Source organism: Eschscholzia californica, unplaced genomic scaffold (assembly GCF_041429995.1).
Source record: "Eschscholzia californica isolate CP2 unplaced genomic scaffold, dmEscCali1.0.p SCAF_1, whole genome shotgun sequence".
Taxonomy (NCBI): Eukaryota; Viridiplantae; Streptophyta; class Magnoliopsida; order Ranunculales; family Papaveraceae; genus Eschscholzia; species Eschscholzia californica.
In genome coordinates this window covers 44,038,044-44,060,015 of record NW_028238198.1, presented here as the reverse complement: position 1 = coordinate 44,060,015, position 21,972 = coordinate 44,038,044, and the positions used below count along the sequence as shown (strand labels likewise).

The 21,972-nt window shown below is 35.3% G+C and overlaps 1 long non-coding RNA gene across 1 annotated transcript; it reads left to right on the top strand.

Moving 5' to 3' along the window:
* Positions 1 to 5,931: 5,931 nt before the first annotated feature.
* LOC147567041 (uncharacterized) lies at positions 5,932 to 6,539 on the top strand. The gene is made up of 2 exons (XR_015237529.1): positions 5,932 to 6,145; positions 6,379 to 6,539. It is a non-coding gene; the product is annotated as an uncharacterized LOC147567041 (long non-coding RNA).
* Positions 6,540 to 21,972: the final 15,433 nt, after the last annotated feature.

Below are 21,972 nucleotides of genomic sequence, written 5' to 3'. Positions count from 1 at the left end.
ACCTCCTTTTAGGTTTCCTAAAACACCCTTTAGAATAAGATTTAGGGAAATAGTCGAAAATAGCAACTATTGGTATTTTCTCAATTCCCTAAGGAGGAGGTGCCCAAACACCACGAAAATTGGCAGATATAATTTTTATTATATCAGAAACTAACCCTCCAAAATTCAGCCCAATCCGAGTCCTAGAAGTACCCGAACCGGTCTAGGCCCAAAAACCCTGTTTTTGGCCCTTTTGTACTATCTTTGCCTAATTCCTTTTTAGTCCTATGAGATATGTTTATGGGACACTCCCATGATTATATCTCACTCCCACTAGTCATATCCTAGATCAATTTGTCACTCTTATGTGTAACCCGTTGTAGGATCCGATCGAAGTTAGCCGCGAATTACTTCGTAATTCGACGATCGTAGTTGGTCTCTAGCTACAACTCTACGATCCCTAAATCAATCGGACTTGATGATCTTCCACATCAATTGTCCTATCCGACAAATTGTTCGCATTGTCACCTTGGTCGAAGGACATCTCCTTCAACTCCTTCAACAGTGTCCTCGGGCCACTTGATGAGCAACAACTGAAAAGTGCATGCCCGTGCTCAAATGGATTAAAATTTAATCATTTGTTTTAACAGTTGTACTCGAGATCAAAAAAGTCTGAATGACGTGACGTATCATATAGGATATTAAGTGAGTAGGAATCGAGCATTGCACTTGTTCTAAGTACAAATGGGAGTCTGAAGGAGATGTCCTTCGACCAAGGATGCAATGCGATCAATTTGTCGGATAGAACAATTAATGAGGAAGATCATCAAGTCCGGTTGATTTAGGGGTCGTGGAGTTTAAGCTAGAAACCAACTACGATCGTCGAATTACAAAATTATTCGCGGCTAACTTCGACCGGATCCTACAACGGGTTACACATAAGAGTGTCAATTTGATCAAAGGATATGAATAGTGGGAGTGAGATATAACCATGGGAGTGTCCCATAAACATATATCATAGGCCTAAAGAGAAATTAGGCAAAGATAGTACAAAAAGTCCAAAAACGGAGTTTTGGGCCTAAACCGATTGGAACACTTTCATCAAACCTAGGAGGTTGTATCATGAACCTAGATTTAAAGACAATACACGTCATTCAAGAATTTCATCAAATATAAATAGGAAGAATGCAGTGGGAACCTAGATTCAAATAACCCAAAAATAAATAGTTTCAGCAATATAATGAGACACAAAGTTGGTGGATATGTACAAAATGAGAGATAGAGGAACAAAGATAGAGATGACTGATAAAGAGACATGAGAACCACTTGTATGATCCTGTCTTTTAAGATGTAAAACTAATTTGGAGAAAATTTGAAGGGTTCCACTCGGATCTCAAAAATATCAGAAAATCAATCACACTGTGACCATTTCTCTAAACTAAAATCGATCACCCTAGAGTTCTATCACTGTAATTCAAAGGCTACTTTACATTTTTTTCGAAAAGTTGCATTTCATTCATGAACCCATAAATTGGCTTGAGTTTATGAAAGATTCATCGAACCTAAATAACGTAGAGTTATTTCTTTTTTGGCCACCTAGTTTGCGACCGGCTTCCTTTTTCGCACCCTGGTTTTTATAAATTCAACATGACCCCCTTTTTGTGAAACCGTCTGTCAATTATAACAGTTACTTATTTTGTTTCGTCAATTGCCCTTTTTATAAAAGTTAGTTGCTTCTTGTTTCTTTCTTATTTCTTCTTTCTTTGTTGCTTCTTCTTCTTCTCTCTACTTTTACTTATTTTCTCTAAAATCCTTCTATTTCTTTTGACGACGGGTTGGTCATTGGACCAATGTTCACATTTTACCTTCATTATGATAGTGAGAGTTTTTCCAATATTCTTCATTCATTGTCTTTAGTACTGTTGTTAAGGCATATACAATTAGACTAGTTCTTACTATTGCAGTCACAAGGGCATGGCATGTTAAACAACTAGATGTATCTAATGCTTTCTTATATGGTACATTGGATAAGGCAGTATTCATGATACAACCTCCTAGTTTTGAACAGAAAGGCAAAGAAAACTATGTCTGTCATCTTCACAAAGCTCTATATGGTCTCAAATAGACTCCTAGGCCTGGCGGTATACTAAATTTGTTACATTTCTATATGAGTATGGATTGTAGAAGAGTAAAAATAGATCACTCAATGTTTGTTCATCGCTCTCAGACATATATGATGGTTCTATTACTCTATGTTGATGATATTATTCTCACATGACGCTTTGGTGCTCAAATCTCTAAACTGATATCTGATTTGAGTTGAACATTCAAATTGGAGGATTTGGGTCCTCTGTCTTATTTTTTGGGCATAGGGGTCAAAAATGAAGGAACTCAGTCTAGTATTCTTCTTACTCAGAACAAATACACATTACAACTATTACAAAAAGAAAAATTGTTAGATTGCAAACCTTCAACGCTTCCAGTGGTCAGAGAGTCTCTTTTAGATGGGGATGAGCTTTGTTCTCCAATAGAATACAGAAGTCTAGTGGGTACTCTTCATAACTTACCTTGACTCGACCAGACAACTCCTTTGCCGTAAATTACACAGACCAATTCATTCACAAACCAACAATAACACATCTGGTTATTGTGAAGAAAATCTTAAGATACCTAAAAGGGTCTATGGGTTCTAGGATTTGAATAATCCCTGGAGACATCTCAACTGTCACAGCCTACTCAGACTCAGGTTGGGCTAAATGTCCTGATTCCAATAAATCCACTGGTGGTTACAATGTCTTTCTACGCTCGAGTCTTATCTAATGGAGTTCTAAGAAACAGGCTACAGTAGCAAAATCATCAACCAAAGCAGAGTATAAAGCCTTATCAACAACTGCAACAGAGTTAGTTTGGTTATCTTACCTTATGGAAGGGCTACGATGCTCACTAAAGGGCCACCTCATCGTCTTCACCGACGAAGGTCGCCGTCCGACCAATTTTTCGACCGGCGAACTTTAATTAGTAAAAAAAAAATAATATCTCTCTTCTCTCTCCTGTTCTCTCTGTTCCTCCATGTTCTCTGTCTCTTCCTTTCTCTTCCAGCTTGCGACCTCAAACCCTCAACCCTCCTAGATATAACAAAATGACCCATCACTAACTACAACAGAGTTTAAAGCAGCATAATAATTATCTTCAAGAGGAACAATTTTACCTAAATATTTCTATACTAAATCTGGGTATTCTCTAATTGCTTCAGATTTTGAACAAAAGATTACACCTTTTGCCTCTAGGGTTTTCCTCTCAGTTGTTGCAATTGAAACACTGTCAAATACATCATCAACAACAACATTAGATAAACGATTTTGTTCAGTCAATGGAATCCCTAATCTCTCAAAGTACTTGAGAAGCTCAGGATCAGCTTCATCTAAGTTTTTCAACTTGGGTTTATTCTTTGGTTCTGAATAATAACACATATCTTGGAAATTAATGGGTGGGTAAACATTATCTGAGTATCTGACCATTTACATTAATTTCTCATACGACTTTAACCTAAATTCAAGCATCCATTATGGTTCCTCTTTAATTGAAGAAATGAACCTAATAGTATCTTTAGAAAGCCCTTTGGGAATGGCCAGTGTTTTGGGGAAATCAGCAAAGTTTTCGGGGCAATAAATTTTGGGTGGAAACAAACTTTTTTTGTTTCCTCCAAACATCACCCTTTCAGTTTTTTATTTTTTCTTCTTCTCTTCTACTTCAACTAGAACTCTGGCGACCTCCACCGGATCCCGGCGCCTTCTACCATTAACACCGGCGACCCTCTCTCTTCGTCCCTTTCTCCCGCTCTCTCTTCGTCCCTTTCTCCCTCTCTCTCTCCATCCCTCTCTCTCTCTCTTCGTCCATTCCAACCCCCTTTCAAACTTCCAAAGTTCCATAGTTCCATTACGCTCTAGTTTCTCTCTCTAGTTTCTGGGGTATCTTTCTTGAAATTACTCTCTTCTTTCTTCCTCAGAAAATGCACGGATCAGCAAGCACATCTAGAGCATCAGAGGAATTCTTTATCCATTCATCATCACCATCTTCAAAAACATCACCAAATCTAAGAACAATAGATAATGAATTACCCATTTATGATCCACTTTCAGATATGGGAAGGAAAGATTACGTATCAAATTTGCTGAAAATGTTGTTCATGTTATTCCTTAAGTTCTTGTTCTTTGTGCTATTACTCGCTGGTTTTTCTCTAATACTGGTAAGATTTCACAATAATGTCTTTCAATTTCACATACCCATTTCTTTAATTTATAGAGAAAGAAAGATTCTAATCTTCTTTCACCAAGAAACTAGACATGGGTGCTCTGTTATTCATCAAATTGATTCAATTTTTGGAAACCCCATGAAAGAAAGGGGGAGAGAGAAGATGATGAAGTCGCCGGCGACGGCCGGCAACATCCGCGCCGGCGACTTCTGTGGTGTGTTTGGTTTGCGCTTCTTTAGCTTTGCACCGTCCTCCCCGGAAATTTTTCTGCTTTCCCCAAAGCGGTGGCCTTGGGAATTGAGTAAGATTCAATATCAGATGAAAACCCATTTATAATCTGTTTTAGGAAACTTCTCGGTAGCATCATCAAATCTTGAGTTTGAATTTTTACCTGTTAAATCTGATGGGAGTGTTTTTGATTCGTAACCAACGCCCGCTCCGATCTTGAAGATTCTTCAAGAATTTTTTTTCTGTCTCCTCTTCTTCCTCTCTCTTCTCTCTCCTGTTCTCATTAAACATTTGTGTTTCTTGATTCATGTTTCAATGAAACTTATTTAGGGTTTGTGTTGTTAAATTAGGTCGAGATCAAATTAATATTAAAATACTTCATTGATCCAAATCCAAGGAGTAAACACAAAAGAAGATGTTTATAAAGCTAGTGTTAAGACAAATGGATCTCATTATAGATGTATTTGGGGGAAAGTAACAAGACCTCATGGTCTTCTAGCAATGGATTCATCTCAAACAGATCACCATCCATCAACCCCACATACAGATCCACCACATATATTCCCTAGGCACATAAAGATCCATCAATTTAGGCGTCTTCATCTTCTATGATTGAACCGATTACTAAAAAAAATAAGAGGAATACCTTTGTGCAAATTTAATACCTAGTGAGACTCAATCACAGTCAGAATCAAAATATAGAATGATATCTTAATCAACTTCAACAAATTAGTTGATCCATAAATTTTAAGATTCTTCTCATCAGGAACAACTTTAGGGGAGAGTTTTTAAAAAGAAACAATTTCTTAGAGAGAGCGAGGAGAGTTTTAAGTTTTTTTTTTAATGTTTGAAGGTCGTCAGCCGAAAATTGGCCGGCCGACAACCTTTGCTGATGAAGATGATGAGGTGGCGAGAAGATGAGGTGGCAGAGAGAGGCGATGAGTTGGATGAGAGCGAGGTGATGACTAGTTAACGCTGTTATAACGGTAACTGAAAAAAGAGGTCATCTGGGTATTTTTGATAAAGTAGAGGGCTAGGTAGGAAACCGGTCACAAAGTTGGGGGCTATTAGGGAAATAACTCAATAAAAATAAACCATAGGATTCTTATTAGTTGCCAAACAAACCAAAAATTATTACTTCGACTCATGAATCCGCGGATTCATGATTCCGTCATCCAAACACACCATGAATTCTTTTATATTTAAAAGTTTTAGCTGAAAAAATTCTCTTAGAAAATGTAAGATTCTACATTTAATATGACTTCCAATGTCATCCACAAAATCTTTTGGATTCTTTGTCAATTGGTTATCATGGTTTATTAAGGAAATCCATCCCCCAACAATGGAACTTTGACCGATTTTATGACATATGTTCGTACATGTTATGTCACAAATCTTTTAGATTTTATTTTAAGTAGATAAAATATGGGGGATTTGGTTCCTATAAATAAGGTCACATCAAAGTTTAGAGAAGGAAATATAATAGTACAGAAAAGCCAAAGAAGATTGATTTGGTGTTTTGTTTGTACGAAGATATGGAAGCTAAAATTGTTAAACAGATGAGGAATGTGATTATGTTGGTCATGGTAGTGCTTGTTATGCTAGGCATGTTTAGCCAACAAGCTTCGGCACAAGTCCCATTTTGTATCCTAGCTTGCGCTAGGAGATGTGCTCCCCACGGTTCAGGTAAACCCATCTTGTCCATTCACTCTCTTCCTAGTTCCTATATATATCACGTTAAGTTTTGTGTCTTTTCGACACAAAAGATAAAATGTGTATATATGAAATATTTTAAGTTGTATAATAAAGATAAATTAATCTTTCTTAAAGGTTGTAGAAATGTTTGTACAAAATTTGGTTGTTAAAGTAGAACTTTTATATTTGATGATAACACTAACTTCAAATTCCATGACTTGCAGCACTGGGGGAGTGTCTTGCTGCATGCCTTGCAAAATGCCTCTAACATTATGAGAGTCGTTTTTAACTTATGGGATGAAGATGGTAGCTAGTAAATGGGTGTCTTGATTGCTTAATTTGTCATTGTATGAATTATGTGATCTAAAATAAATTATTTCCCTTACTAATTTATTATTATTATTATTGTATGCGCAACCCAAGTCAAAGTGTCACAAGACTTCATGACATAGGCTAAGTGAGGGTAAGAGAAAAATAAGGGTCCGTGGGTATATGGCCCAAAATAATGTTCAAAAAGGGTTTAGGGTCCAATCTTCCCCAAAAATGGATTTTTAGTCCTTTTGCTCTTGGGACTAAAAACCCTTAATATATATTACATAATTCCTTCCATGTCCCAGTCGTTTTTCACGGGATTTTAATGTGTGGGGCCGCACAAAAATTTCAAACGGTTTAATGTACCTTGATTTTAGGATAAATTTAGGAAAAAACGGTTAGATTCTCACGAAAATTTCTCTCTCTTCTATAATCTGTTTAGAAACAAAATCTAAACTTTCCCAAATCAATTTTCTCTCTCTTCTTTACAGATTTAATATGGAGATTTATTAGCCAAAAATATGGAGATTTATTAGAAAAAAAAGATAGAAACAAATCATAATTTCTCTCTCCTCTAAACAGATTTGGAAATCAAATTTTCTCTTTCCTATTATCTGAATTAATCTAGGATCAATTTAGCGTGATTCGGGGGTTAATATACAAAACATATATATCACTTTCTCTCACTTAACTTTCAGCTTTGGAAATAGTATATTTTTCTGGGAACATTAAAGCAGCATTTGTTTTCGGTTTTACTCATACATAAATACAAATCGAATACAAATTATGAAACAAATACGTAAATTATGTATTATTTATGACGAATAAACCATCATTAGTCAAGTATACAACGTAATTTATCAAATGTATTTGGGTCTTGTTCAGTAAATTACACATAATTTCTATTACATAACACATAATTTCTTTACATTACACATCGTTTACATTCTGTTATCAAAAAATCGTTTACACTATATTGTCGAAGAACATATGTAGTCTTGAGCAGGACAAACAACATTTACACTATATTGTTGAAGAACATATCCAAATGATTTTGCACCACCAGGAAACAAATGACCAACTTCAGTAGCAAATTTCATAAGTAACAACAAAACTGCAAAAAGAAAACATATACATTTGTTAACAAAACAAACAATTTACTAGAAACGACATGTATAATGGAATAAATTATGCATACTGTTTGTTAAACTTCATAATGTGTTAGGAGACAAATATAACGTTAGTTCGAATCACAAGGTCACTGTTATGTGAAAAAATATGTATAATGTGCAATAAATTACATATAATTTTTGGAACATTTATTGTACTATAAACGGCAACTGTTTTGTGAAAAAAGTACGCGTAATGTTGAATAAATTATATTTAATTTATGCAGATTTATAAGATGTTTTTGATATTATTTATAAAGTATGTATAATTTGTAACAAAATACATATATTTTACATTCTGTTATAAAAACATCGTACAAAAGACGTCTGCGTTATGTATGTGTTATGTTCAGTAAACATCATGTAATGTCGTGTAAATTATATATCGTTTACATTCTGTTACAACCAAATCGTACTAGATCTACTCTGGATAAAAAATGATATGTAATTTATTGTAAACGATCCGTAATTTATGTTAAATTATATATCGTTTGCATTCAGTTATAGCAAATCTTACGAGATCTTCTCTGCATCAAAAATTGTACGGAAACCTTGATGAAGATTTAAAGAAATGAACTAAAAATCTGTAACCTAAAACTACTAAAAAGTAACAAAATACATAGATACAAACACTTCTTAATCGCATTATCTTCAGTAAAGACGGATTTAACATTAACATAATAAAATCGGTTATGAATCTTAGAGAGAGAAAATACTACATAATGATGAAGATTTGATTAGATGATACAGAGAGAAATTCGATACTGAATTTGTAAGAATCAGTCATGAAGGATTGTCTCATCAAAATATATATCATTCAATAAATTTTTAGAGAGAGAAAGACAAGAATTTCATATTCATTTGAAACAGAATCATTTAAGAAGATGATTGTTAACCTGTTTAACAATGTTAAGAAACTGTTTTTGAATATCTCTAATGAATATTAAACACAAATTTCTTTGCTTTAATGGAAGATTTTCAGTAGATTAAGGTGTAGAGAGATAATCAATTATCATAAAATAAAACAAAATCACAAAACTAATAACTTGATTAATGTTTTACCTGATTAACAATGGTGATTTGATTTCAGCAAATCAAAAGAATATGAATCAAGGTGTCTGATTTAATGGAGGATTTACTTTCGAATCAGATGAAGAGAGAGAGAGAGAGAGAGTGCAGAGACAATAAAGTTTCGGTTAGAAAACTTACTGATTATGAGAAGATCACGGTTTCTTAATATAAAAACGTGATTGGAGAGAGAAACAGGGAGATAAAAATGGAAAATATATTTGGTGATTTTGATCTTATAACTGTTTTTATATTTAAGAAAGGTTAGTCTAGGTATTAATATTTAATAGTTATTCTCGGGATTTGTGTTTTCTCTCTAGATTGAACCAAATGGACCAGATATCTATTTGTAATATTATTTTGGTTTTTATACCCTTTATGGGATTAGAGAGGACTAAAAGTCCTATTAGGGCCTATTTTTTGGGCCATACACCCAAAAATTCGAAAAATAATTGAGTTGAAAAGTTTCATTGCCTATGTCCAATTAATTTTAAGTTTGACGTTGACAATTTTACTACTGTGTCAAATTTATACTACAACAAATAAACAACAACCTCACATACTTTACCTTTGGAGAGGAAAAAGGTCCAACTCAAAAATTGGAAAAGGCGTAAAATACAACAACTGTTTCTAGCGTAAAAAAAAAAAGTTTACTTGGCGACTCACGTATAGGCGCAAATGATGTCGACCCAATATGATTAGCACATAGGTTTGGCGACTCACGTATAGGCGCAAATCCCGTCGGGGTTACGGGAGTCGTGGTCGAAAATTTTCTTTGTACAAGCACGGTGGGTTCAAGCGTTCGCTCGGATGCACGTACTACGTTGTCTACGTAAATCGTCGTCTGAAGTCACACGGACGGGCGAAAACTTAGACGTGCAATCCCCACATAATATTAAAATAGGCAAAAAAAATTGCTATCACGTCTAGGTTTTCGCTCGGCCTGTGTGACATCAGACGACAATTTACGTAGACAACGTAGTACGTGCATCTGAGCGAATGCTTTAACCCACTATGCTTGTACAATGAAAGTTTTCGACCACGACTGATGTAATCTCAACGGGATTGACCGCGTCCTGAGGGCGCGGGAGATACCTAGTATATATATATACTAAATGTCTACCGCACCCCTTTTGGCTAAACCTTCATGGATGTGAGACAATCTAAAATGAAACTAAAAAAGAAAGCAAGAAAAAATTGTAATGAAAAACAATAACAGAAGAAGAAACCTAAGACAACCAAGAACAAGAAGAAGAGAATGTAGTAATTCCATAGAACAATTTAAGGGAGTTTAGATAGATATAAGGGAGATAATCGTGTGTCAGAATAAGTAAAAAGTAAGAAGGAAGAGAGTTTAGTGGGTGGTTGTTGACAATTGTTGATAAAAGATGAGAGATTCGTGGGTTGGTTAGTTACAACCTATTTAAATTTTGGTTATTATTTCTCGAATTCAAAATTCATATGTATCTCCTAATCACGCAATTCGAATCATGAAATCAAGAAACTACAGATTATAATCAGAAGGGCGTGAATATCCAAGACATTAATCAATGGCCTACTTCAAAAAACACCATTCCGTTTCTATAATACAAGGTATCTCCTGCGCCCTGCGGGCGCGGTCAATCCCGTCGGGCTTACGCCAATCCTGATTAAAAACCTCCATAGCACAACCACACCGTTGTCGGTTTTGAAAAAAAAAATTCCTAGTCCCAAAAATGAGATTTCCTTCTCTGTCCCTCTATGTTCTGACAATATTCCTATCTCTACAAATTATTTTGTCTTGGAAATCATTATCAAAACTATATATGTGTTGAATCTTCTTAAGACATTTATTTAATTCTAACAACATACTTAAATGTAACTCATTTTGTTGACATTTTCAATATTTTTTTAATATTTTATTGATTCTATTAGCATAATATGCGTAACATATGTTCCGAATTAATTAGAGTATGTGAGTAAGAGTTTAATTATTTGTCTAGCATCTTCTTGATTCTAACAACATTCTTAGGTATAACCGAATTTTAAAAAATAAAATTCTAGAATTTTATTGATTTTAAAACACAATTATATACTTACACTCAGAAATACTTCTGAGTTTTTAAAAGAACTTAGGTAATGAATCGACGTAACAACAATATATTAAATGTATTATATGTTTTCTAACTTACTTACATTATATTAACCAAATTAGGGGAAACCATTTTTCTAGAATTTTCTTTATTCTTATTACACGTAATGCTTTTACATTTTTATGGACTTATTTAATCACTGAATGGATTTCAGTGATGCAACTTCTTGTGGTTGTTACCTTAAATGAAAAAAAACTAAAGTAGATGCATGAGGTCTAATGTCCATCCACGTAAAGAGTTTGAGGGTGGGGTTCAAGCCTTCCGAGATGCTCTCGGTCATTACTCTATCAGTACGTAAAAAAACTATAAAGATTATAAAGAATGACCGATATAGGGTGATTGTTGGTTGCAATGGAGATGGGTATCCTTTCAATATTATTTTAGCATTTTATTAGTTCTATCAACATAATATGCGTTGTTAAGTTTTTGCATAAATTTTGACAACTCTACCAACATCTTCTAAACTCTAAAAAATTCAGTATATTTTTACAAACATAAATAAGTTGGATTTAACTACAATATAAGTATATAAATTTCCCGCAAAGTTTACATTTTTATTCTTTTAAATCGATATTTTCGTACCATTCAATGTTTATTTGTTATGTAAATGCAGAAGTTACCCGATCATGAAACAAACGTTAGTGAACAAAATTCTACAATCTCTTATATGAAATGGAGAATAACTAGAAAGAGTCATGTGGTCCCATCTTCACCCATGTAGGCCAAACATTATGTGGATATACTCAAAGATACTGTCGACATCTTTGTGGTATTTCTAGCATTTCTGTGAGATCTTCTAGCATTTTCCATTAACTCTCAACATTTTTACCGTATTTAACGATATTTGAACTAAAACTTAAAGTTATTAAAATTAAGAGAAATCTATTACAACATAATCCATTACAAGAACCAATAACTTAAAGATTTTTTGTCATTTATCATTTAATTCATCCAGTAACAACCAAGTTAATTCAACCCTCTTCTTTTGCAATTGTATTGTTAAATCTTTGGCTAACATCCCGTGTGAAAAATGCTTATAGTTATATTCGAACAAAAGTTCATTCACGTGCAAAATCACATATGTACAACCACAATCTCGTCCTTAAATTTGTAAAATAAATTAATGTTCAAACAAGTGCTTGTAGTTCATGGAATGATAAAATATAAAAACGTAAAAAGAACCAAAATTTAAAACTTCGCGAAAAATCTGTAAAGTTCTATTGCCGATAAAGTCATTTTGAGAGTAACGTTGTTATGTTTTTAAAATATGTTATTTTTTTAGAGTACGTGTAGAAGATGTTGGTAACATCTCAACAATTTATGCAAAATCAAAGAAGTGTTACAAGAAATTTGAGGGTGTTGCGGACTAAAAAACAAACTCGCTCATTCAAAATTACAAAACGTAAATGATTTTCTGGGTAAGTTGGAAAAATATAAAACGTAAATATGTTCATAGAATCAAGAAAATGATATGAGAATATACAAAAAATTTACAAAATATATAATTACATTTAATGTAATTTTTTTGTAGAAAACAAGATTATAGGAGAAAAACAGTGAGACATGATCCAAAGGATTTTTTTAAGAAAAAGATTGATGTCCTAACTTTAAGAATAAGAACAACAAAACTATGCACGGTTCAACAATCTATCGTTGAAAAAAAAGACGAGAATATGGTAAAGAAGAAATTTAATTCATTGAGCATCATGTTCTTCTAGGTTTTCTCCAGGTGAAGACTAAAAAGCTTAGATGAGTTTTCTCTGCGGTTTCTCTTGGTTTTCTCTCGGTGAACTAAATAAGAAAGAGTTATGATCGATTTTCTTTTGGTCAAAAGATTAAGGAAACATTCTTTTAAATTGAAAAGGCAACTCTTTGTAGAGATAGAAACTTCTTATTGAGGAATTATTTTCTTGAAGCTGAAAAGATTATTTCTATCTTCTAATAAGGGTAATTTTGTTTAACTTAGGATGGGTTAGGTAGAAGTAGAGAAGAGAGGTTAGACATATAAATTACTCCTAATGGAGTTATTTTCTATTTAATAAATCTTTGGGCTCTAAACCCACGGACTCTGTGATTTTGGACCTAAAACCCATCCCCCTTATTATTTGGGGTTTTGTCTCGAATCTTTAAATACTCTGAGATACGAAGGGTTCAACTCAATATTTTGTTTAGTCAGAGAACACCCTCATTTGGATGGATTTGGTTAAGTAGTTCATCTCCTATCAGCAGCATGTGTGAAAACACGAGAAAACTACCATTGACGGCCCCTTCTCTGCCTCTTATAATTTTCATTATGTTCGTGATTTGGTAACCACTGGAGTTGTGGTGGTTCATCACATCTCAACCAAAGAGCAGTTAGCCGACATCTTCACCAAGGGTTTATCCCTTGATCTGTTTCATCATCTTCGCAGCAAACTAATGGAGTTTCTCTACACATCAACCCCATCGGTTTGAGTGGGGATGTTGGAACACACTCGGTGGCTAGGGTTTCTCGGCAGAGAAGAAGAGAAAAGAGGAAAGAAGAATAAGAGATACATTTAGGGTTTCGGTTTATTAGAGTCAAAGGAGTCAACAGAAGTCATAGGTCAAGGGAGACTGAGAAGTCAACAGAAGTCAGAAGTCAAGGCAGACTGCACCGTGTCTATAGGCACTCCACCTGTGTGAATAACAGAATCAGAATAAGTTAGTTACACTAATACCTAATTCTGTTTCTCTCTCTCTCTCTAATTGTACTTAGTATAAATAAGATTGTAATTAAGAATGATTACAAGTGATTGAATAAAATTGAAGTTTCACAAGTGAGAAATCTTACATGGTACCAGAGCCTGTGTTAGATCATTAGGGTTTCTCCTCTTGAAACTTGAAAAGCAATCTCCCAAAATCAACATCAACATCTCATAAAATCAAAATCAACAAACAAAGAAGATCAAGATTAACACAAAGAAGGATTATATCAAAATTCAAAGAAAGAATCATCAAGATTAAAAGGAAAAGATTCAAGGAAAGGAAAAGAATCATCAAGATTAAAAGGAAAGATTTAAAGAAAGAAAAAGAACAGTATCACTTATTGTTTTTTCAGACTTGACACCAGCAATCATCATCATCATTTCATGGCTTCCGCAAATACACACACATGTACTCTTCCACCCATTTCTTCAGTCACAAATTTCATTACTGAGAAATTGGATGACACCAATTATCTCATGTGGAGAGACCAAATAGAGAATATGTTAAGTACCTATGAGTTACTAGGTTTTGTTACTGGTTCTGTTGAGGAACCATCACAATTGAAATTCATACAAGGAGTAGAACAAGTAAATCCAGAATTTCAAGCTTGGAGATCAAAAGAGAGTTTTGTGAGGTCTTATCTCAAAAGTACACTATCTAAATCCATTTACTATGATACTTATGGATTAAAGACTGCAAAAGAAATTTGGGATTACCTTGAGATTACCAACAATGAGGGTCTTGAATCAAGAAAAGACCAATTAAGAAAGAAACTGCAAAATATCAAGAAAGGAAACAATTCTGTTGCAGATTATCTAAGATAATTGAAACAGACATCAGACTCATTGATGTCAGTGAATGATAGAGTCAGTGACTCAGAGCTGGTCAGGATGGCCTTACAAGGCCTTGATTCAGATTATGATCAGTTCATAATAGCAATTCGAGCCAACAATGAACAACTGACATTAGCACAACTCAAGTCTAGGCTAATTCAACATGAGCAGTGGCTACATACCAAAGAACAAGATGCAGAAGCATACTATACCAAAAGAACAATCCAAAAGTCATATCAGAGAGGAAATGTAGACCATCACCCACTTATTATAGAACTCAACCTCCTCAAAGAAGAGAAGGGTCATACTCCAATGTGCCAGCAAACAATTCACAAACCAAGAACCAGAAGGCAGAAGATTTTGACTTTACCACAGTACCTTGTGGTATATGCAAGAGGTGGGGACACTCAGCAGGAGTTTGCTTCTTTAGGTACAAACCAAACAGACCCATGAACCCTGCTGGATATCACACTGAATCCCAAAGTCCAAAGGAACACCAAGATCAAACAGTTGAGGATCCAAATGATGAAACTTATCTTTATGATGAAGAACCATTACTAGAATGCAATAATGCTGAAATATATGAGGGAAATGAATGTAATGAAGATAAGTTTCATGAATGTTACACTGCAATCATGACAGAAAAAGAACAAGAAGTAAACAATGAAGAATGTCATGCTATAATCAGTCCTATACAAGGGAAAGACTCATCATGGCTGGCGGATACAGGAGCCAGCAGCCACATGACACATTCTGCAGACAATTTAAAGGGTTCTCAACCTTATAGTGGTACAGAAGCAGTAATGGTTGGGAGTGGAAACTTTCTACCTATTGCCAGCACAGGTACATCCACTCTCCTAACATCCACATATGTTTTTGACTTGGGAAATGTTCTATGTGTCCCAAATTTGAAAAGGAACCTACTGTCTATATCCAAGTTCACCAAAGATAACTCATGTTCAGTAGAGTTTATGCCTTGGGGTTACAAAATAAAAGACATTTGGTCCAAACAAACCTTAGCAGAAGGACCAATGAGAAACAATTTATACCCTATAGAGGCACAATGTGTGAGATCATCACAAGACATCACAGCTGCACATGTCACCAAGATAACTACAAATTATGATATATGGCATGCTAGACTTGGGCATTCACACAGTGGAACTATTAGACAACTTCATCAAGAACATAAGATCATAGTATCCAATATAAATGATAAACCTTTCTGCAAATCTTGTGAATTGGGAAAGAGCAGATGCTTACCCTTCACATCATCTTCTAGCACAACCAATCATCCACTACATATGATACACTGTGATATATGGGAACCAGCTCCCATTCAAACACCTCATGGAGCAAGATACTATATCTTATTTCTAGATGATTACAGCAAATATGCATGGATATATGCAATGAAAGTGAGATCAGATAGCATAAAGTGCTTTACCCATTTTAAAGCAACAACAGAGAATCTACTCAAAGAAAAAATAGTGTACTTCCAATCAGATGGGGCACCAGAATTACAGAAAGGAGACTTTAGAGCCTTTCTAGACAAACATGGTATCACTTTCAGGAGCTCTTGTCCTTACACTCCACAGCAAAATGGAAAGGCAGAAAGGAAACATAGACATATCACAGAATTGGGTAATACATTATCGTTTCATTGCTCCTTACCAAAAAATCTATGGTTTGATGCTTTTAGCACTGCAGTCTTTATTATAAACAGACTTCCTACTCCCACACTTCAGGGTCTTACACCATTTGAGATATTATTTCATATACCTCCTGATTATACAAACCTTAGAATTTTTGGATGTGCATGCTATCCACATCTAGGTGAACTCAGAAAAGACAAACTTAGCCCCAAAAGTGTACAATGTGTCTTCTTAGGTTACAGTCATGAGCATAAGGGGTATAGATGCTATGACCCTATAACAAGAAGACTATATGTGTCTAGACATGTAAGTTTTGATGAGAGCCACTTTCCTTATGCTAACATCACTAACAAACAGTCTAGGTGTGATCAAATTGTGGAACCACCTATTTCATTGCCTCTACCATCTATAGATCCACCTCATTCCTTTAGGCCTGAACTAGGTACACCTAGTAATGTTACTAGTCCACCAGCTAGTTCAGGGTCAGGATGCATGACTTCTCATGAGATAGGGACATCTAGTCATAATACTAGCCCACCAGCTATCACACAAGTACCATTACAACCTTTCCAATCAGAACAGGTGGTCACTAGAGGCAGAAATGGCATTGTCAGACCTAAGCAGCTTCCAGCTGACTTTGTGGCCCATTTCACATCACCTCACACTTTGGATGTTGCATATCTATCTATACTTCAACTTCCCACTGAACCCACAACTTATAAAGAGGCAGCAAAGAGTATTGAGTGGTGCAAAGCAATGGAAGATGAATTTCAAGCACTACAACTCAATAAGACATGGTCTTTAGTACCTTTCAACAACAACATGAACATCTTTGGATGCAAATGGGTCTACAAGTTAAAACAAAAGAGTGATGGCTCAATTGAGAGGTACAAGGCAAGGCTTGTTTCCAAGGGGTTCCATCAACAAGAGGGCATTGACTACTCTGAGACATTCAGGCCAGTAGTCAAGGTAAACACCATCAGATTGGTTCTTACAATAACAGTCACAAAATCTTGGTAAATCAGACAACTGGATGTATCAAATGCTTTCCTTCATGGACAATTAGAAGAGGCAGTGTATATGGTGCATCCACCAGGGTTTGTTCAACCCCAAAAGGAAAATTATGTGTGTCATCTGCACAAAGCTCTTTATGGCCTTAAACAGGCTCCTAGAGCTTGGTTTCACAAATTTGCTACCTTCTTGGTTGAATATGGATTTCAGAAGAGTACCACTGATCACTCAATGTTTGTCTATCATGTAAAATCAGACACAGTGGTACTTCTCTTATATGTAGATGACATAATCCTCACTGGGAGTTCTCAATCTATCCTATCAAAGCTCATTGCTGATTTATGCTCAGCCTTTAAGATGAAAGACTTGGGGTCTCTGGCATTTTTCTTAGGCATAGAGGTCTCTTATGACAAGTCTCCAAACAGTATGCTACTTACACAAAATAAATATACCTTGGAGCTTCTTAATAGAGCAAAGTTACTGGATTCCAAACCTTCAAAGTTACCAGTTTCCAGTGGACAGAGAGTTTCTATCCTTGATGGTATTGAACTATCATATCCAACAGAATATAGAAGCTTAGTAGGGGGCCTCCAATACCTCACTTTGACTCGCCCAGACATCTCCTTTGCAGTCAATTATGCAGCACAATTCATGTATAAACCATCAGAAATTCATATGAGTATTGTGAAGAAAATCTTAAGATACTTGAAGGGGTCTATTGGCTCAGGTATTCGACTGTCAGCAGGTGATATTACTACCCTAACAGCCTACTCAGATTCAGACTGGGCTGGTTGTCCAGACTCGAGGAAGTCCACAGGAGGGTATTGTGTCTTCCTTGGTTCGAGTCTCATTTCATGGAGTTCAAAAAAGCAGGCAACAGTAGCAAAGTCGTCTACAGAAGCCGAATATAAATCCCTTTCGACAACAGCAACTGAGATGATTTGGTTATCTTACCTTCTTGATGAACTTCACTGTTCGATGAATCGCCCTTTTGTGCTCTACTGTGATAACGTCAGTGCGAAGTCTCTCGCCTCGAACCTAGTGTTCCATGCTCGAACCAAACACATAGAAGTCGATTTTCATTATGTTCGTGATTTGGTAACCACTGGAGTTGTGGTGGTTCATCACATCTCAACCAAAGAGCAGTTAGCCGACATCTTCACCAAGGGTTTATCCCTTGATCTGTTTCATCATCTTCGCAGCAAACTAATGGAGTTTCTCTACACATCAACCCCATCGGTTTGAGGGGGGATGTTGGAACACACTCGGTGGCTAGGGTTTCTCGGCAGAGAAGAAGAGAAAAGAGGAAAGAAGAATAAGAGATACATTTAGGGTTTCGGTGTATTAGAGTCAAAGGAGTCAACAGAAGTCATAGGTCAAGGGAGACTGAGAAGTCAACAGAAGTCAGAAGTCAAGGCAGACTGCACCGTGTCTATAGGCACTCCACCTGTGTGAATAACAGAATCAGAATTAGTTAGTTACACTAATACCTAATTCTGTTTCTCTCTCTCTAATTGTACTTAGTATAAATAAGATTGTAACTAAGAAAGATTACAAGTGATTGAATAAAATTGAAGTTTCACAAGTGAGAAATCTTACACCACCAACTGATTCTCGTAAAATACTAATTCTCCCTTGATAATTTGTATTTATTGTGAAATATTTTTTTGGAAAACAATTTTGCTCAAGCTTTTTTTTTTTTGTTAAAATGGCTCAAGTTCTTGTGAGGGCCAAATTTTAAAAAGTCGATTCGGGCCACCAAAGTGTCAGGGCCGATCTTGTCTATTGTTGGTTCACACGTGGTTCATTATCCTACAAACTGTATATATTATATTTTCCATGGCATCATCTATAATCTCTTACTCTTGTCGCCTAAAATCGATTATAATTTTTTTTAGAAACGGTTTCTAAAATTAATTTGCCCTGACGGCATTGCCATTAATCTTCCCATTTTAACTAACAAATCTTGCACTGGTTGAACATTTATATGTTAAACATGAAAATAGTTTAATGACCTTAACTAGGGAAACACTATATAGAAAATATAATATTAAATCTGAATGATTTTTTTTATTCAAGAAAATCTATTTGATTTTGTTTCCTTGAAAAGTATTTCTCCGATTTACAATTTCGACATAGAGCCTAAAAATTGGTCTACATGATAGAAGTTTAGAGAGAAAAACTAAGTTAGAAGAGTTCAACAAAAAAAAAAACTAAGTTAGAAGTCTTGATATATTATTCTAAAGTGAGAGGAAAATGATGAATAAAGTAGCAATCTTCATGACAGTACTTGTAGTGATAGCCATGTTTATTCAACACATCTCAGCACAGGATTGTATACAACAATGCATTGACAAATGTAAAGGTACCTAACTGAACATTGAATTTTGTAGAATAGTTGGTTTTAGGGAGATTTGTAAACCACCCACAGAGGTGAGTTTGTACGTCTATAAATGTTGTCAAAGTCTGTACACTAGCGCTTCTATTTATGTGAAAGAAAAATATTATAAGTTCAGATTTGACAAGGTCTTAACATTCACACACTTTCATGTAAATGAAATTCTAACATTTTCCGCCTAGATAAAGGCAATAAAAAGTGCTAGACTTCGAAATCGTCTGACCCATTCAATTGGAATGACCAAAGAGAGCCCACTTAAGGCTTTTAAAATGTACAAGTCCTTAGGGTTGTCTATCTAGATTTTTTATGGATAGCGATCGGTAGACATGGTTTCCATTCATATGTAATGCTCTTATTAACTTCTTGGTGTTGCCACAATTGTTCATTTCTTGCAGATAATATAACTTGTCTTGGTCCATGCCTCGAGAAATGCAGAGCCAGTACCTAGACTCTCTATTCCAGTCGACGGGAATATTTTCACATATTTAACTATGAATGACATTGTACTACTTAATTCTTAGTAAAATGAGTGATAATGTCAAATGAAAGATATTGTATTCTGTTTATTTCTATCTTATAGCTATAGGAGTTTGAATTTAGCCACGGGTATTCTACTAAAACGCTATCACTACTAATTAAAGAGCCACAGACTCTCTGCTAGAGTGACTGAGAACTATATTTCTAACTTCAAAGTCAAAGGTTTGAGACGTTTTGCATTCACACTCATTTAATCATTTTATAAAGTGACATGAAAAAGTTATTTATTAGATATGTGACACAAATCAAATAAAAAGAGACTGTTTTCAAGAATCAAATAAGAAGAGAGCAAAAAGAGAACTCAACCATTATAATCAACTTCATTTTCAAAGAGTTAAGCATTAGGAGCCCAGTCTATTCCCAAGAGGCATTAAAGCTAAACGGGAGCAAAAAGTTATTTCTATGGAGATACTTTCCGATATTCTTTTGTCTCTGTTGATTCTTTACAATCACGCACTTATGCACCTTGCAATCTCTCGATCTTGGATGACGCTATCGAGTATTCTCCTCCGGTTCCGACTCTTTCTCAATTGGATGCTTCCTAAAACCCGTCCTCGGTGCACTTTCTCGTTGTCTCTGATTTTGATCTAAATCCAATGAACCAATCTTTGCGGATACCATTGCATCTTCTGAAATTTTTGACGATTTTGCATTTTTATTATCATTCTCTGACCCACAATCGCCTATAAATTTGATTGCTTCACTTCCTATTCTCTCTTTCCCTATTCGTGAATGAAATTTGACTGTCTATCGGGATGACTATATACTTTTGAGTTCTGCGTTTTCTTCATCTCCAATTGTTGTTTCTTTGGTATTATGAAAAACCAAGAATCCGATCTTCCTATTTTAATAAAAAACAGGGATACACTTTAGAGTGTCTTTCTGAAATAAATTCAGAGATAACTCTAAGTCTAAAAATATTACTATAATTTAAAACAGATTAAAAAGAAAGCTACTATAATTTAAAACAGAAATTGATTAGAAGGTTAGAGAGAGAAAGCCGAGTCGAGTTGTCTCTTTCCTTAAGACAGTGAACACCCTGGTATTAGTACTAAAACCAGTCAGATCTTTGTCTCCCAGGATACAACGGCTATACCTTTCAGGATGACGACTAAGAGTACTCCGTTTTTCTGAAAGCGTGCGAATTTCAAAGAAGCAGTAAGAACCAGATGCAAGTGACTACTTACCCTCTAAAATGCTCTTAACTTTGAATGCTAGATTTCGTGTTTTGTTTGCTGGATTCTGTTTGGTACTATATAGAAGTCTTGGTGAAACTCCAGACAGGTGCCTATAGACGAATGGATGCTTCCGAACAGTCATATTTGACTGTTGGTTTTCGGGTGCCATCTTGACCGTCAGATCTCAACAGATCAATCAAGATCTCGCGCCTTGAACGCCCACCGTTAGATCATCAACGGATCTATCTTAAAGGCTCCAATCATCCTGACCGTCGGATCAAATCTATGACCGTAAAATCAAAGACTCCAATTGTTCCTCACGACGATGCGTACGTGCAACGTGCGTGCGGGCGCCTCTAAAGCGCCCAATGCGCCCTAAACGCACATTCCCCCACGCTGGTAAAAACCACGCGAGACACCTTTCCATTTGAACCAACATGACATAAATATATGGAAGATTCTATATAAGGAAATAAAACATTTCCTTCATCATAAATGTGGTACTAACTCAAAATCCCGGTTTAGAGTTAATGGTACCCATACCAAACTAATTTTTTAATAACTCACTTATACGAAATCGGATTTGGAAAAATTTGAGTCTAAATTCAAGAGCTCGACGAGACGAATCCAACGAGACGTCTTGTGTAAGATTTTGATGAATATAGGTACATCAAATTGAGGAAAAACTGGTCCAGCTTCTTTTGAGCTAGGTACCGATTCCAACAATCTCCCACACAAGTGATTATTACATGTTCAAACATCACAACAAACTGACTGATCTTACTATACTATAATGCT